The sequence below is a fragment of the Bison bison genome, unplaced genomic scaffold, assembly GCF_000754665.1.
Source record: "Bison bison bison isolate TAMUID 2011002044 unplaced genomic scaffold, Bison_UMD1.0 scf7180017864243, whole genome shotgun sequence".
NCBI classification, from domain to species: Eukaryota; Metazoa; Chordata; class Mammalia; order Artiodactyla; family Bovidae; genus Bison; species Bison bison.
In genome coordinates this window covers 1846459-1865076 of record NW_011494815.1, presented here as the reverse complement: position 1 = coordinate 1865076, position 18618 = coordinate 1846459, and the positions used below count along the sequence as shown (strand labels likewise).

Here is an 18618-nt window from a genome sequence, read left to right as displayed (position 1 = left end):
CCAGTCTGTTGTTCCATGTCCAGTTCTAATGGTTGCTTCCTGACCTGCATACAGATGTCTCAAGAGGCAGGTCAGGTGGCCTGGTAGTCCCATCTCTTGAAGAATTTTCCACAGTTTATTGTGATCCACACAGTCAAAGGCTTTGGCCTAGTCAATAAAGCAGAAATAGATGTTTTGCTGGAACTCTCTTGCTTTTTCGATGATCCAGCAGATGTTGGCAATTTGATCTCTGGTTCCTCTGCCTTTTCTAAAACCAGCTTGAATATCTGGTAGTTCACAGGTTCACTTATTGTGAAGCCTGGCTTGGAGAATTTTGAGCATTACTTTACTAGCATGTGTGATGAGTACCATTGTGTGGTAGTTTGAGCATTCTTTGGCATTGCCTTCCTTTAGGATTGAAATGAAAACTGACTTTTCCCAGTCCTGTGGCCACTGCTGAGTTTTCCAAATTTGCTGACATATTGAGTGCAGCACTTTCATAGCATCATCTTTTAGGATTTGAAATAGCTCAACTGGAATTCCATCACCTCCACTAGCTTTGTTCGTAGTGACGCTTCCTAAGGCCCGCTTGAAAGAGGATACCTGTTCCCTTTCTGGGGACTTGAGGGGACTGTGCATAGTCCATTGGTGTCCACTGACACTGTATCCCTTTGACCAGGATCCTGACAATGGGAGGCTAACCAGGCCTCCCCTGCTGTCTATCCTCCTTCCATATTGGGCTGGATAGCCCTCACCACTCTGGTGCCAGTTGCTCACATCTCCATCCCCACAGCTGCCTTCTCCTGGGAAGTGGGTCTAGTTTCCAACACCCTGTTCTCAGTCTGCCCTGTCTGTCACGCCTGCCTCTGTTCTACCTCCCAACAACAGGGAGGTCTTCTCTTAAGCTTTCTTTAAAAACAAAAAAAAACAAAAACAAAAATTTCTAAATATCTCCCATGTATACTTCTTACTCATGTCTACTTTACATTGAAATGTTTCTTTCAATCAAGTAGCTCAGCTGTTTTTTTAAGTACATTGTTTGTTTTCATTTCCATCTTTAAATGGATAACTTATGAATGATGGATCCAAAAACTATTAGCTGAATGAATCTAAGTTGCTTTTCTTTTTTCACAAGGCATGTTTTTTAAACCATAAAATTGGGTTTCAGGCATCAAATGTGGTCTGGTGACACAGTTCGAGTAATAATAATAGCTACCATTTATTAAACGCCTACCTATTCTGTGCCAGACACCTTGGTATGCATCATCTTAATCTTCATGACTGCCTGAAAAATAGGTGTTAGGATCCCAGTTTTGCAAATTATGAGACTGTGGTCCAGATGGATTAAATGACGTGCCTAATGATACTCAGCAGAGGCAGCAACAGGGCCCAGACCCAATCTGTCTGACCCCAGACTCCTACATTTGCCTCTCCTCCACATGCGTCTCCTTGGAGATGCCCTTATAGGACTTATAGGAGGAAAGGGTCTTTCAAAAGTAAAGAATGCTACTGATGGTCAACATGAGAAAGAGGTAGGATGATTTGGCTAGGATCCCCCACTGAAGGAGAGATGAAGTTGGTTCTCCTTTATCAGGGGAGAGAGTCTGGCCTGGAGACAGTCTGGCTAAACCTTTCAGGAGTCTGCCAAACCTGGGGCAGGGGCTGGAGAAGGGGACAGGGTGGGGGGAGCCCAGCAGGGCCTGCTCTTCGTACAGTCTGAGGACAGTAGGAGGATGGGGGTGTCGCCATGCTCCATGTCGGCTGGACAGGTCCTAAGTGTGGATAGGCAGAAAATTTAGCTCATAACTGAGAGGTCTCCAGAAGGACACCTCCTTCCATTTAGAGGTTTCAAAAACACTAAGATCCCTTACAAAGAGGATCAGAGATGGACAAGAGGCACAGTTTAGGAACAGAGCCTTAGACGGGGAAGCATCCTATCAAGTGTCTGGTCCAACCACTCACCAAACCTTAGGGGTAATGGTGAGTTTTGGAGTCGGGCTGACCAATCATTAGTGGTACAGTTCTGGGAAGTCACTCACCTTCCTGAGCTTCAGTTTCCTCACCTCTAAAGAGGGAATAAATTATTCCTCTTTCACATCAAGGTTGTTGTAAGGATTAAATAATAAAAACAGCTAATATATATTGAGTACTCACATATGCAGGGGACTCTTCCAGGAACTTCACATATAATTATCTCCCTCATTAAGTAAGATGATGCACAGTACTAGTCACTTATTAGGCAAACAACTAATAATAATATTAATAGTAATAATAATACCATCGAAGATGGCAAGAGCAATGCCTCATGAGGCTCCCACTCCATTATTTCATTGATGGGATTTTTGTACATTATTTCTTAGGCTCTACCTATAGCCTTCCCGCAGCATTCATAATGGGTCCCAGCTTGCTGCTGGAGTCCATGGTGCTCCCTCTCACCCATGGTGGCCCCTGACCAAAGACAGCTCACTTTGGTACCTCCTCATTCCCTTCCAAATTAAGTCTTCCAACAGAAATATCCCCAGATTCCTCAGTCTTCCCTGGCCACCAATTTGTCCGTGGCTCTCTTCAAAAATGATATCTAGAGGGACTTCTCTGGTGGTCCAGTGTCTAAGACCCTGGGCTCCCAATGCAGGAGGCCCAGGTTCAATAGCTAGTCAGGGAAATAGATCACACATGCCACAACTAAGCCAAATAAATAATTTTTAAAACATATATTTCAGGGCCATCCCTCTGTGCTCAGGACTCTGGACTGCTGTCCCTGCTGCCTTCACAGTCCAGAGTCACTTCCACTTGGCTAAGGCCATATTACCCCCTTGGATTCCAGGAAGTCTGTGGCTTCCCAAGAGCCCTAGGTTGGTTTTCTGTGGAGTTATGTTATTTCAAATCAACAGAAAACTGGATCTCTCAGATCCTGTTTATCAGCAGTTTAACTCAGGGACTTATGAACAGGTTTGAAACATTCCATGCATGATTATGTCCCACTGTTCCAGCCTATTGAGGGTATTCTGCATCTTAGAACTGTTCTCTTTCAGGACTTCCCTGGTGGTCCTGTGGTTAAGATGCCTCACTTCCACTGCAAGTTCAATCCCTGGTGGGGGAAACTAAGATCCCACATGCATGTGGGATCAGCCAAAAACACAGGTTAAAAAAAAAAAAAAAAAGAACTGTTCTCTTTCATAGTCATCATTTCTCCCAGTTAGTGCCATCACTGTTGGACAATCTGATTTTCTTCCTTAACCTGAAGCATTGGTCAAAATGGTAAATAGGAGAATGATAAGGACAGAGCTTGTGCTCTATCCTACCCACACTGGGGGCCATCTGCCCTACCTAGCCTTGTGACTAGGGACTGAAAACTCCCTCAATTTCCAAATTCTGCAGCCCATGTTTCACCATCTTGCACTGCAAAATATTGTGAGAACCTTGTTAAAATTTTTGCTGAAATCCTGATGCATATGGTCTCCTTATTTCTCTGACTTGCCAGATTAGTAACTTTTCAAATACAAGTGATTATATATTTAGGCTTTATGATTTGTTTTTGGTGAGCCCACATCCATTCTGAGGGACCACTCCCTCTCCTCTGTGTGATCACACACCATTTGTATAATCAGTCCTTCTCAAACTCTTCTGAAGGTCAACACCCAAATCCCTTTTGCTGAGGTCACCCTTTTAGTCTCTCGGAATATCAAAACTCTGCTGTGTCCCCCACTGCCTAACACCTAACTTCCTTTCATCCCTCACAGATCCTTAGATGCTCTCTCTGATTCCCATCTACAGCTTCATGCCTGGCACTCACAGGTACTTCATCTGGACCTGGGCTCATTGAAAGCATCTAGGTGACCTCTGAGAGTCTTTTCATCTATCCACTCTTAACCATACTCGTTCTGATATTTTTGTTTGCTGGTCATTCTCCACCAAAATGTCCAGTGTTTCTCTGTCACAAGCCTAGAGGTGAGAAAATTCTGTGTTCCCTTCATCATTCTCCCTTACTTGCTCCAAGTGCACCCTGCAAAGCCCCTAGCGTGGTCTGTGATGTTCTTCCAAAGCCTCAGCTCATTCTGAGATTGAGTGCCTGTGTGTTCCAGCAGGTTCTTCCTTTCTAGACCTCTACTTCCATGTTTTTCTCCATGGACCTAATTTGTGTGTGTGTGCGGGGGTGGGGGGCGGGGCGTTAATTGTATTGAACTACAACATACATATACAGTCAGCAAAAACAAGATCAGGAGCTGACTGTGGCTCAGATCATGAACTCCTTATTGCCAAATTCAGACTTAAATTGAAGAAAGGAGGGAAAACCACTAGACCATTCAGGTATGACCTAAAACGAATCCCTTACAATTATACAGTAGAAGTGACAAATAGATTTAGGGGACTAGATCTGATAGACAGAGTGCCTGATGAACTATGGATGGAGGTTCATGACATTGTACAGGACACAGGGAGCAAGACCATCCCCAAGAAAAAGAAATGCAAAAAAGCAAAATGGCTATCTGAGGGGGCCTTACAAATAGCTGTGAAAAGAAGAGAAGCGAAAAGCAAAGGAGAAAAGGAAAGATATACCCATTTGAATGCAGAGTTCCAAAGAATAGCAAGGAGAGATAAGAAAGCCTTCCTCAGTGATAAGTGCAAAGAAATAGAGGAAAACAATAGAATGGGAAAGACTAGAGATCTCTTCAAGAAAATTAGAGATACCAAGAGAACATTTCATGCAAAGATGGGCTCAATAAAGGACAGAAATGGTGTGGACCTAACAGAAGCAGAAGATATAAAGAAGAGGTAGCAAGAATACACAGAAGAACTGTACAAAAAAGATCTTCACGACCCAGATAATCATGATGGTGTGACCACTCACCTAGAGCCAGACATCCTGGAATGTGAAGTCAAGTGGGCCTTAGAAAGCATCACTAAGAACAAAGCTAATGGAGGTGATGGAATTCCAGTTGAGCTATTTCAAATCCTGAAAGATGATGCTGTGAAAGTGCTGCACTCAATATGCCAGCAAATTTGGAAAACTCAGCAGTGGCCACAGGACTGGAAAAAGTCAGTTTTCATTTCAATCCTAAAGGAAGGCAATGCCAAAGAATGCTCAAACTACTGCACAATGGCACTCATCACACATGCTAGTAAAGTAATGCTCAAAATTCTCCAAGCCAGGCTTCAGCAACATGTGAACCATGAACTTCCAGATGTTTAAGCTGGTTTTAGAAAAGGCAGAAGAACCAGAGATCAAATTGCCAACATCTGCTGGATCATGGAAAAAGCAAGAGAGTTCCAGAAAAACATCTATTTCTGCTTTATTGACTACGTCAAAGCCTTTGACTGTGTGGATCACAATAAACTGGAAAATTCTGAAAGAGATGGGAATGCCGGAGCACCTGACCTGCCTCTTGAGACATCTGTATGGAGGTCAGGAAGCAACAGTTAGAACTGGACATGGAACAACAGACTGGTTCCAAGTAGGAAAAGGAGTACATCAAGGCTGTACATTGTCACCCTGCTTATTTAACTTATATGCAGAGTACATCATGAGAAACGCTGGGCTAGAAGAAGCACAAGCTGGAATCAAGACTGCTGGGAGAAATATCAATAACCTAAGATATGCAGATGACCCCACCCATATGGCAGAAAGCGAAGAGGAACTAAAGAGCCTCTTGATGAAAGTGAAAGAGGAGAGTGAAAAAGTTGGTTTAAAGCTCAACATTCAGAAAACTAAGATCATGGCATCTGGGGCCATCATTTCATGGCAAATAGATGGGGAAACAGTGGAAACAGTGTCAGACTTTATTTTTTGGGCTCCAAAATCACTGCAGATGGTGATTGCAGCCATGAAATTAAAAGACACTTACTCCTTGGAAGGAAAGTTATGACCAACCTAGACAGCATATTAAAAAGCAGAGGCATTACTTTGCCAACAAAAGTCCATCTAGTCAAAGCTACGCTTTTTCCAGTAATCATGTATGGATGTGAATGTTGGACTATTAAGAAAGCTGAGCACTGAAGAATTGATGCTTTTGAACTGTGGTGGTGGAGAAGACTCTTGAGAGTCTCTTGGACAGCAAGGAGATCCAACCAGTCCATCCTAAAGGAAATCATTCATTGGAAGGATTGATGCTGAAGCTGAAACTCCAATAGTTTGGCCACCTGATGTGAAGAGCTGACTCATTAAAAAAGACCCTGATGCTGGGAAAGATTGAAGGAGGGAGGAGAAGGCGACAACAGAGGAGAGATGGTTGGATGGCATTACCAACTCAATAGACATGAGTTTGAGTAAACTCCAGGAGTTGGTAATGGACAGGGAGGCCTGGCATGCTGCAGTCCATGGTGTTGCAAAAAGTCAGACATGACTGAGTGACTGAACAACATATGTATAGAAAAATGCATGAATCTTAAGTGCACAGCTCAATTAATTTTCATAAAGTGAACACACCCATATAAACAGCAGCAAGAACCAGAATATTACCGGTATCTAGAAGCCCCCATTAGGTCCCCTGCCAGTCACTACCCTCCCTCGGGGTAGCCACAGTCCTGACCCTTAACATTATAGATTTTGTTGTTGTTGTTGTTGTTGTCCAGTCGCTCAGTCACGTCTGACTCTTTGCAACCCCCTGGACTGAAACACACCAGCCTTCCCTGTCCTTCACCATCTCTCAGGGTTTGCTCAAGCTCACGTCCATCAAATCGGTGATGCCATCCAGCCATTTCATCCTCTGTCGTCCCCTTTTCCTCCTGCCTTCAATCTTTCCCAAAATCATGTTCTTTTCTAATGAGTCAGCTCTTCACATCAGGTGGCCAAAGTATTGGAGCTTCAGTTTCAGCATCAGTCCTTCCAATGAATATTCAGGACTGATTTCCTTTAAGATTGACAGATTTGATCCCCTTGCTGTCGAAGAGGCTCTTGAGAGTCTTCTCCAACACCAAAGTTCAAAAGCATCAAGTCTTTGGCACTCAGCTTTCTTTATGGTCCAACTCTCACATCCAGATATGTCTACTGGAAAAACCATATCTTTGACTAGATGGACCTTTGTCAGCAAAGTCTCTGCTTTTTAATATGCTTTGTAGGTTTTTCATAGCTTTTCTTCCAAAGAGCAAGCATCCTTAAACTTCATGGCTGCAGTCACCATCTGTAGTGATTTTGGAGCCCAAGAAAATAAAGTCTGTCACTGTTTCCACTGTTTCGCCATCTATTTGCCATGAAGTGATAGGACTGGATGCCATGATCTTCGTTTTTTGAATGCTGAGTTTTAAGTCAGTTTTCTCACTCTCTTCTTTCACTTTCATCAAGAGGCTCTTTAGTTCCTCTTTGCTCTCTGCCATAAGGGTGGTGTCATCTGCAAGTCTGAGGTTACTGATTTTGGACTTGCCCTTTTTTTGTCTTGATATAAATGGAATCACTGTTTGTCCTCCTTTGTGTCTGGCTTCCTTTCTTTGTGCCTGGCTCAGTGTCGGGTTTGTGACACTTTCCCACAATGTTGTGTGTGGTTGTGGATTTTTTATTCTCACAGCTGTATGGCTGCCTCCGTCTTTTACAATCTGATTTCCTCACATGGGCCTATGTGCAGCCCCTCAATTTTCTCTCCACCCAACCTGGTGGGTTGCAATAGCCTAACTTGTAGCCTTGCCTTGATTCTTACTCTTCTCCAACCTAACCTTCATCCACCCTGCCAGACTAACCTCTCCAGAGCTTGGCTCTAATCAAGTCTCTCCCAGCTCAAAATAATCTATGGTTCTCTATCATCTCTGAGTACAAATCCCCAGAACTGGCACTAGGGCTACTTACAATCTGGTTTCAGTGTTTCCCCCTTCAGTAACCAGCTCTCCCTCCCCACATCTGTGTTCTGTTGCTCAGAATAAAATAGTTGGTCCGTAAAAATGCCTCCCCTTTTCTGCCTCAATACCTTCGCCCATATTATGCTTTCAACCCAGAACGTTTTCCCCTCTCTTTCTCCCACTGTCAAAATCCTTCAAGATCCAGATCAAATGTCACCTCCCTGTGATACCTCCAGTCATTCCAACAGAAATAACTGCTACCTTCTCTCAGTTTCTGTAGCAAGGTTTGGCTCATGCTGAGAGATATCACTTATCACTTCTTTAAAAGTTAATTACCACACTTCACTCATTTTAAGACACACATTTTTATTCTTCTCTGGAATAACAATGCACCTTTCCACTGATGGCATTTAATAATCAGCAGTATTTTTTTTCTTTCTTTCTTTCTTGGTGATACCCAAAATGATGCTGTCTTGGATTTGATAAAATACAGTATTTCACTTTTTATCTGAGCATATTCTAGAAAGACTTCGTGGTATCACTCTACATTGTACAGTTAGTTTTCTACATCTCTGCATCCCTCTCCTTGTGTGAGACCATTAGCACACATCTATGTTTGTTGAAAGAACATGTGCATTATTGACTATTACCTGGATGACTTCTGCACGTATCTTTATACGGAGGAGAGGAGGTAGCATAGGGAAGCCCTTTCAGTGTGGCTTTTCATGTTTCCTTACAAAGAGGAGAGGATTATCCTTTTCTGTAGGGGTGCTGAGGGCCAGGTGATGGTCAGGGAGGGCTGGAGTCAGCCACAGAGGTCTTGTTTCCTGTGGCTGGCATAGCTTAGGAGTGGAAAAGTCACAAAGGACTCATTTAGTGCCAAATCCTTGATCAGCAAAGAATAACACCCTTCCTATTGGGTAAATATGCCTTGCTTTTCAAGGATCTGATTTACAGCCTGGTTATCAGGAGCACACTTTGAGCAGAAGCAGTACATCCTACCCCGCCATCTTGTTCCAAGCCTCTTCTGTGAAGAACAACAGTGAGTCTTTTCATTTGCTTTTTCCTAATGAAATCTGTTATTCCCTCTTCTCTGCCAACCCAGCTCTGTAATATATTAAATAACAAAGGACAAAGAAAAGATGGCATCTAATTTAAATGATATTCTAGTTACTCTCTGCCTATTTCTTAATATTGCAGCCACTCAAATTTCACAGATGATTTTATTAAAATCCAGCATATACTTTTTCAAGTGCTTCTAAATTTTGGAAATGCATCATACATTGTCAAATGCTTTGGGATGATCCACTTTATGTGATTAATGATACTGTCTTTTTCTGATATTATACCACCTTGCACAAGTGTGTAGGCCTAAAGAGTCCTTGACTTCAAATGGATCCATGTCCATGTTTAAAGGATGGGTTTGGAATAGTCTGCTTCTTTGTTCATCAGGTAACAGTTTTACAGGATTTTTTTCCAGTTTTAGGTCAGTATGATAAAGAAGTCATTATATGTATGAGACGCTGCTTTCTGTTGGATGGTTTTCCTGGATATTTCAAGGGCATGGAGACAGCCAGGCTGATGAGCATGATAAAGTTCAATTGCACGGCCATCTGGACTTCCTTTGGGGAGTTTGATTGATATCTTTATTTTGTCAGGATCTTGGAAAGCACTTAATCCTTTTACACAAAGTTCATTCTCTTTTGGCAAATTAGATGCCTCTGGGAATTTTCCAAATTTCATCTTCTCCTTCAAAAGATGGACATATCACTTGTAATGTGAAAACAACAAATAAAAAGATTCTTATAGTCAAGAATGGCAACCTCTAGCTAATAGGACCAATTGTTTAGTTGCTCAGTCATGTCCCACTCTTTGTGACACCATGTACTGCAACCCACCAGGCTCCTCTGTCCATAGGATTTTCCAGACAAGAATACTGGAGTGGGTTGCCATTTTCGTCTCCAAATAGGACAGGAGTGAGAAATAATGGAGAGGTGAAAAGAAACCTATTTCTCACCTTACATCCTCTGTACTGTTTGATTTTTTTTTTCACCATGAGCATGTATTCCTTTTATTAAAAAAAAAAAAAAAAGTTTCTCGGATCACTGTGCTCTCTGTTTTGTTATTACTTTTAGTTCTGTTTTTCTCCGTTATACTTTAATTTTGAGAAATTCAGCCTGCAGATGACTCAGTTCATTAAAAAAGATACACCCAAACAACAAAATGATTTTTAAAAAACATTTGGATTCTATTGCTTACTATTGCCTTCCCTTTTCAATTTCCTTTTTATTTATGCTCTTATTTTTTACCCAATATTAGATTTTATCTTATTATAGAAACAAAATAAAACCCTTATGTCTCAAAAATAAACTTATTTGGGGAGAGTTAGTGACCCTTTTGGAGAAGGCAATGGCAACCCACTCCAGTATTCTTGCCTGGAGAATCCCATGGACAGAGGAACCTGCCAGGCTACAGTCCATGGGGTCACAAAGAGTCAGAGATGACTGAGTGACCAACAACAATAACAAGTGACCCTTTTGGAAATCTGGGGGAACTACAGACCCCCTCTGCAAGGGGAGGAATAGACATACAGCTTTGGAGTGCACCCGTGAATATCTATTCAATGTAACAGAGGGTGCAATGCCCTTTGCATATATTACCTCATTTAATTATTTCATTAACAAATCTTATAAGGTATTTTTTGGCCCATTTTACAGAAGAGAAAATTGGAATCTTAGCAAGGTTGAATAATTTGCCCAAGCATAGGGAAAGGGACAAACTATGGGCTGCCATTCAGGACTTAAGACCAATTGGTCTTCTCCCTCATACCATAGCTTCAAGACTAAGTGGACTGTTGATTTTCCAGCTTCTCATATTGCTTTCCTTGCCATTTCTTTTGGAAAGTTCCCCTGTGGATTGAATGTTCTCTGGACATCATTTTCTGCTGGGTATGAGTCTCTAGGGTGGTCACTGGACTTTGTATCACTTTGGAGGTTCTCAAGGAACAACCCAGAAGAAGTCATAGAGTTCGACCTTTCTCACTTCAGCACCCCTGGCATATACCAGCAGGGAAGGCAGGGAAGGGAAGTGGGGGTCACAAAGGAGAGACAGACATGGGAACTGCATTCTGTTACCAGTATGCTGGCACTTGGAAAGCTCCTTGGCTTCAACTTTCTCTTTTTACAACAGGGGAAATGATGATCACGAGCAATTTTAACAAGAAACATCCTGGGCATTTACCACATGCCTTACGCTGTGCTCAGCACTTTAGAAATGAGCAAAGCTGGGAATCTAATCTTGGTCTGAGAGCCTCTAGGGCAGGGGTCCCTAACCTCTGGGCTATGGACTGGTACCTTCTGTCAGATCAGTACAGACATTAGACTAGAAATAAAGTGCACAATAAATGTAACATGCTTGAATCATCCTGAAAGTACTCCTCTTACCCCTGGTTTGTGGGAAAATTGTCTTCTACAAAATCTGTCCCTGGTGCCAAAAAGGTTGGGGACCACTGCTCTAGGGCTTTCTACACTATACCTTGCCTGCTGTACTATGATACCCCAACAGGACCACAGTTCCTAAATGATGGGCAGAAGATCAAAGGAACATGAAAAGAGATGCCACACTCTTCCAAATATCTCTTTTCTCTCTTTGTGTGAAAAGCATTTCTTGCTACAGGTCTGCACTTTAAGTGTTCATGAAAATGACAGTATGATCAATTAAAAATTAACATTCTGTGGCTATTCTTAGGCATTTATTTGTCTCCCAATCCATGATGATAATGTGAACTAATGTGGGAGAAATTCTACCCATTGGGTTTCATTTTTTCCCTAACTCACATAACCAGAGTGTTTCTAGGGTTTGCTTTAATTTTAAAGTATTTCTGCATTCACATAAATTTGAGAAATTTACCCAAGACAGAAGGTAGGACTACCCTCTTCATTGTGATAATCTGATCTGCTTTCAAATTGGCCAATTCCATCTCCCTAATAGCCCAAACAGCCCAACTTCGTGCCTTGTCACACAAAACCCTCCACCTGGAAAGTTTTTCCCTCCAACTCTAAACTGCATCCAGTTTTCAGGGTCCAAATTAAATCCCATCTTCTCCATGAAGCCATGCCTGGTTTTCCCCTCCAAGGAGGTGACCCCTCCATCTTCTGAACTTGCCCTTGACCCTTAACCTCCTGCAGGCACTAAGCATGTCTGACCTTGCACCATCACTGCCGGTGCTCAAGGCTGCCTCTTCACAAGGCTGTGTCCATCCTTCTCGGACTCCTCTTCAATCCCTGCCCAGGGCCTGGCACATAGTGGTCCTCAGCAACACATCTGTTGAAACACACTGGTGATACTCCAAACTCATCATCTTCATTTTCTATCATTTCTCCTATTCCCCTGTTCAGCATTCTGACTCCTCTAGATCAGATTGATTCTCACTCCCTCTGACCCTCAACCTCTGATAACCTTCTCAATTTTATTTCACACTTCACTTGATGCCACATGTTCTGGTAATCTTTTGCTGGCATGACAAACTACTCCACAATTCTACAGCTTAAAATAGCAGCCACTTTGTTTGCTTATGATTGTTCTCTGGGTTGGGCTCAGTTGGGCGGTTCTTCTGTGAATTACCTGCCAGTGGTAATTCATGCGGCTATGTTCAGTTGGCAGGTCAGCTAGGGAGGGTGGGCATTTGGGAACGTCTGCCTCCAGTTAGTCTTGGAGCTGCTCCCTTTCCATGCAGCCTCTGCATATGGTGTCTTCATCAGAGTAGCTATACTTTTTATATAGCAGCTCAGGATTCTCAGAGATCAAAATCCCCAAACTTCTTAAGTTTTAGGTCCAGAACTGGCACAATGTCATTCTTCCATTATACTCTATTGTAAAGGAAATCACAAACCCAGCCCAGACTCAAGGCGGGTGGCGGGGGTGACATAAAAACAGTATGGATACCAGGAGACATGGTTCATTGTGGCTACCAGTGTCACAGACCAGCACACCACACATCAGGACTATATGACTCCCATAAGTAGGCAGAAACTGTTTCCCCAGGACCAGCACAGTGCCCCTCACAGAGCAAAGGACTTGGTGGAGAAGACAGAAGGGGGAATTCCCCAAATAGGAGTCTGGAAACCTGGGCTCTGGACCAGTTTTACTACAGTGTGACTTTGGGCTAGTCCCTGCCCCTCTCTGGACCTCAGTTTCCCCATCTATACCATGAGTTTGGACAGATATTTCAGATCATTTGGGTGTAACTGACATTCCATGATTCCACCAGCATGGTACTGATTACAGACCCACCTCTCAGCCACACCCTACTTCTGGCTGTTCCCCACATGGGTCATTTTTAGACCTCTGCACTGTTTCATATGCTATTCTCTCCACCTGGACTATCACATTCTTATCTCACTCATCCTTTCAAGACATAATGTACATTTTTAAAATTTCATTTGCAGAGGGTGAGTTGACTGTCTCCTCACCTTGAGACACTCATCATGGATTCCATGCTACATTCTTCTCCCATTTTGTTTTCCCTTTATCCCCAATCCCCCTTCCTCCCCCAACACCAACGTGGCCACTCCACCAATATGCCTGACACAGATCACATGTTATCTATCCTCATAAAAAAATCTGTTCCTCTGGCAATGGGTGTCCATGCTACTTCCAGCTCTCCATTTTCCCAAACACCATCCTGTAAATGTCCCTGTATATCTCTCCTTAGACACCTGCAGGAGAGTCACTCTAAAGTATATACCTGGGGTGGGGACTACTGGATCACAGGGATGTGAACTGCCTGACTAGAGAAATAGGAACTGCTTGAACACTTAAAGTACTCAATGCAGGGAATCGGTTACCAAGAGAATGAAAGAGCTGAGATGCTACATGGGGACAATGAGGCAGTTAGGAATGAGCAACAGCGAGAAACTTCTGCCTTCCCTGGCTGGAGGGCGAGAGAGAGGAGGGGTAACCTGGTAAAGCTGAAATCATCCTAACCTGATCTGACCCCAGGAGACCTGAGGCAGAGAGAGGGGAAGAGAGATACCCTGTCTTCTCCCTTCCTCCCACCCTCAGCTTCCTGACAGTGACTCTCCGTGGAAGTCAGCTGATGAGGAGCCTCAGAAACATAACCTGCAGGAACCAGACCCCCATGATACACAGCAGAGAAGAAAGACAGGAACAGATCTCAGGGCACACAAACCTGGGGCTGGCACCTTCAGTTTACTTCAGTTCAGTTGCTCAGTCTTGTCTGACTCTCTGTGACCCCATGGACTATAGCATGCCAGGCTTTCCTGTCCATCACAAACTCCTGGAGCCTACTCAAACTCATGTCCATCACGTCGGTGATGCCATCCAACCATCTCATCCTCTGTTGTCCCCTTCTCCTTCCGCCTTCAATCTTTCCCAGCATCAGGGTCTTTTCTAATGAGTCCGTTCTTCGCATGAGGTGGCCAAAGTATTGGAGTTTCAGCTTCAGCATCAGTCCTTTCAATGAATATTCAGGACTGATTTCCTTTAGGACAGACTGGTTGGATCTCCTTGCAGTCCAAGGACCTCTCAAGAGTCATCCAACACCACAGTTCAAAAGCATCAATTATTCGGTGCTCAGCTTTTTTAATAGTCCAACTCTCACATCCATACATGACTACTGGAAAAACCATAGCCTTGACTAGATGGACCTTTGTTGGTAAAGTAATGTCTCTGCTTTATAATGTGCTGTCTAGGTTGGTCATAGCTTTTCTTCCAAGGAGCAAGCGTCTTTTAATTTCATGGCTGCAGTCACCATCTGCAGTGATTTTTGAGCCCCCCAAAATAAAGTCTACCACTGTTTCCCCATCTATTTGCCATGAAGTGATGGGACTGGATGCCATGATCTTAGTTTTCTGAATGTTGAGTTTAAGCCAACTTTTTCACTCTCCTCTTTCACTTTCATCACGAGGCTCTTTAGTTCTTCTTTGCTTTCTGCAATAAGGGTGGTGTCATCTGCATATCTGAGGTTATTGATATTTCTCTGAGCAATTTTGATTCTCCAGCTTGTGCTTCATTCAGCCCAGTACATTTCACATGATGTACTTTGCATATAAGTTAAATAACCTATACATACCCAGCATCTCTAAAACCTGTCAGAACACTCCCTTGATGGCTGTGTCAGTTTAACACAGCCCACATGCTTGCCAACACTAAGCATTACTCACCTTTCTAATTTTTTTAATTGATGAGTATAAAATGGAATCTTGCTATTGTAATTTGCATTTCTCTCAATCTCTGGTGAGGCGGAGCATCTCTTCATATATTTGTCAACCATTCAAAATTCTACCTCTCTGAAACTGCTTTTTCTTGGTTTACAAATATTTCTCGTAAATCCCTTATCAGATTTAAATATGACAGATATCTTCTCCCTGACAACTTTGCAACCTTCATTTAAAAAGAAATTTTTCATGTAGTCAAATCTACTATTACTTTTTTGATTCCCTCTTTTTTATTGAGGTATAGTTGATGCACAATAATATGTACGTTTCAGGTGTAGGACATAGTGATTCACAGTATTTAAATGTCATATTCCATTTATAGTTATTATAAAATATTGGCTATATTACCTGTGTTGTAGAATATATCCTTGTCATTTACTTATTTTATGCAAAGAAGTTTGTGCATCTTAATCCTCTATCCCTAGCTTCCTCCCCTTCCTTCTCACCAGGTAACCACTACTGTGTTTTCTACATCTGTGAGTCTGTTTCGTTTTTGTTATATTCACTAGTCTGTTTTTTTTACTTTTTAGATTCCACATATAAGTGATATATATGATCAATATCATACAGTATTATCTTTCTCTGTGTGACTTATTTCACTTATCATAATACCTTCCATGTCCATCCATGTTGTTGCCAATGGCAAAATTTCATTCTTTTTATGGCTGGTAGTACATTATATAGATGTACCGTATCTTCTTTATCAATTCATCTGTTGATGAGCATTTTTTAATGTTGCTTCCATGTCTTAGCTATTGGATATAATGATGCTATGAACATTGGGACACATATATATTTTTGAATTAGGGGTCTTTGCCTTTTGTATCTTATTAAAAATTTCTCCCCACATACCAGGTCTTTGACCCTGGGCAGGTGATGTCCCTTTGGTTTCCTATACTGCAATTCTATAAACCTATAACTGCAGAGAGAGAGAGGAAGAAAATTGGTCTTTTCTCCAGATTACCTGCATGGCTCAATTTTGAGCTATTGCCTCAGGGAGAGTCTCTGCTCTGTTCCCCAGGCTAAGTGTTCACCACTAAAGAACGCTTTGTTTTCTAGGGTGTTAACTTTCCAGAGAACATACTAAACATCATCTTCACGAACAACACCAAAGTCGGAAATAGCAAGGCAGAATATGAAGAAATATGCATGTAACAGAACTGGTTTCCAAATCAGGTCCATCTCAGGAAATGGCAAGAAAAGGAAGTAAATAAAAGTTGAAAGTTTGCATTTCTAAGTTCTCACTTTCCTCAGGTGTCATGTCTCAACAAAATATACCTGTCTCGCTTATTTTCATTTCCATAATTTCTTCAAAGGGTTTAGAAAGTGATATATTTCACAGTTGTGGCAAGACAAAAAGGGCTTTGGACTTAGATGTTCAACAGATCCCAGTCTAACAAGCAGCTAATTTGTGATTTTTCACAAGTCACCATACTTCTTTGAGTTGCGGTTTTACCTGACCTGGAAAATAAGAAGGGTCAATCAGAGAATAGAAGTGGAAGTGCTTTGCAACTTTTATAATTTTTCTAAAAGCACCTAGACACTGGAGTTACTCTTTCTTATTTAATTCTCACAATCACCACAGGAAATTTATTATTTCCATTTTACAGCTGGAAACACTGAGAGATTCAGAGTTTCAGAGAGATTCAGTTCTCAAGGATTAAGCAGCCAGGATTGCTCTGCTCCTGTCCTTAGGCGGACTGGAAACATGGAGCTATTTGGTGTGAAGACTAGATCTTTCATTAGATGTTTCTCCAGTTTCAGACTGAACCACTAACGCCTGGGAAATGTGAAGGAGCTACAGTTCCCATTCTCCTGTCTTGGGAACCGGGATGGAAACAAATTGCAGATGGTGCTATCCAGATCTATCCTCTGCAGCTTGGGCACTCTAGCAGCCCCGGCAGCCCCAAAGATCCCCAAACCCAGCTGCCAAGGCTTGGGGGCTCCCTTGAGATAGCTATGAAGTGGTTCCTATGGCTCCAATTAAGTGGAAAAAAGATGGGAGGACTCACCTATCCCAAGGGGCAGAAAGTGAGTATGAACCCCAGGAGATGCAGCTTCCAGTGAACACAACAGAACCCAGAAATGGCCAGGAGCATCCCCCAGGAGTCAGGCTTCCCAAACTCCACTCCTAGGAGATGACGCTGCCCATAACCCCATGGTGGGACACAGGATCAAGAAATCTGAGGGCAGAGTCTGGGTGGCTGAGGGCGTGATGGGGTGAGTTGGAGGTAAACGTAAGCATGGGCATGTGCTCTGGCATTGGTAGCCTTGGTGTCACCTGCAAGCTTAGGCTACAGGTCCTGGAGCCTTGATTGAGAGCAGCAGCCTCTTTCCCTTTAGACTGTACAGAGTGTTTCCCTCCATAGCGTATTCACAGAAAATTCCCAGGACCTAGCCAGAAAGGAGCTGAAGTGCCAGTGCTGATGTCTCTCAACTCAGATACAGGGCAGCTGATAAACAAGGCATCAGGGTGATAGAGCTTTAGGAATATTGGATCTCCTTTCCTTTCTTAGGAAATAGCTATCAAGTCACAGAACGTCAGAGATGAAAAGTCACATCAAACCTGCCTTATGGTACACATGGGAAAAACAGGCTCAGAGAGGGCAAGCCGACTGGCAGCAACCACCCTGGGCCTGCATTCCCAGTAGTGTTCTCTGCTCAAATGATTCCTAGCAGCCCCCATGAAAAAGTCCTCAACCACAGGAGGTTTCCCCTCCACCCGCCGCTGGATGGGGGCCGCAATGAAACCAGGATATTCCTATAGATTTGAAAACCCAAAGGCATAGCCCTCTTGTTTTTAAGATTTCATCTTAATTTATTTGGGCTCATGTGGTTTACAGAAACCTTGTTTCTTGCAAGAAAAATAACAAAGAAATGATGGCTCCCTGTGTCAAATCTCTGGGAGGTGTAGGACACAAGAAACATTCTGCTCCTCATCTCACAATCTGTGGGGAACCAGAGAAATCCCAAGCCTAATGTTTCCCAGGGAGTAGCACTATGATGCTGGAACAAATATCAAAGGAAGATGCAACTGGCAAAGTGGAAAAACAGTGATTTAAGAATTGAGAGATTTGGGTGCAGGTTTCAGTTTTGTCATTGATGTTCTTTGCGACCTTGGGCAAACACCATCCCATTCCATGCCTGATTCAATACCAATAATTTGGAGGAATGAAAACAAGAGGCTCTCTAAACACCCTTCCAGCATCAGCTCTGACTGGAGGCCCAAGTCTCTTCCTGTTATCCCTGGACACCACCTCCAGCCTTCCTTCTGTGCTTGCAAAGCCTGGGCAGAGGTGAGAGGGTGTCTCCCAGCCATGTTGTATCTCCATTTAAAATCAGATATATTCAGTGACTTGTCCACTTTTCTCAGGAAGTGACAGCTGATGCATAAGGAGTTCCTGAGGTGCCTTGTCCAGATCTAACCAGGGAAATCAAGGAAAAGACAATCTCCAGATTGCTCTGGCTGACGCTGCTGCTATAAGATGATGTTAATTCTGCTGTTTACAGAAATAAGTCCAGTGTGAGTTGAGGCTTTTTGGTGTGTTTAAAGCCAGATGGTATTTCCTGCCTTGATCAGCCTCAGAGCTTTGGTTCCCATGACAACCTCCAAGTTCCACTACTGCAACTTCTCCAT

At 42.8% G+C, this 18618-nt stretch overlaps 1 protein-coding gene across 1 annotated transcript in view; it reads right to left on the bottom strand.

Annotated features, from left to right (window-relative positions):
* The window catches only part of GABBR2 (gamma-aminobutyric acid (GABA) B receptor, 2), a 410792-nt gene that overhangs the window by 379633 nt on the left and 12541 nt on the right, over positions 1 to 18618 (bottom strand). The window lies entirely within an intron of this gene.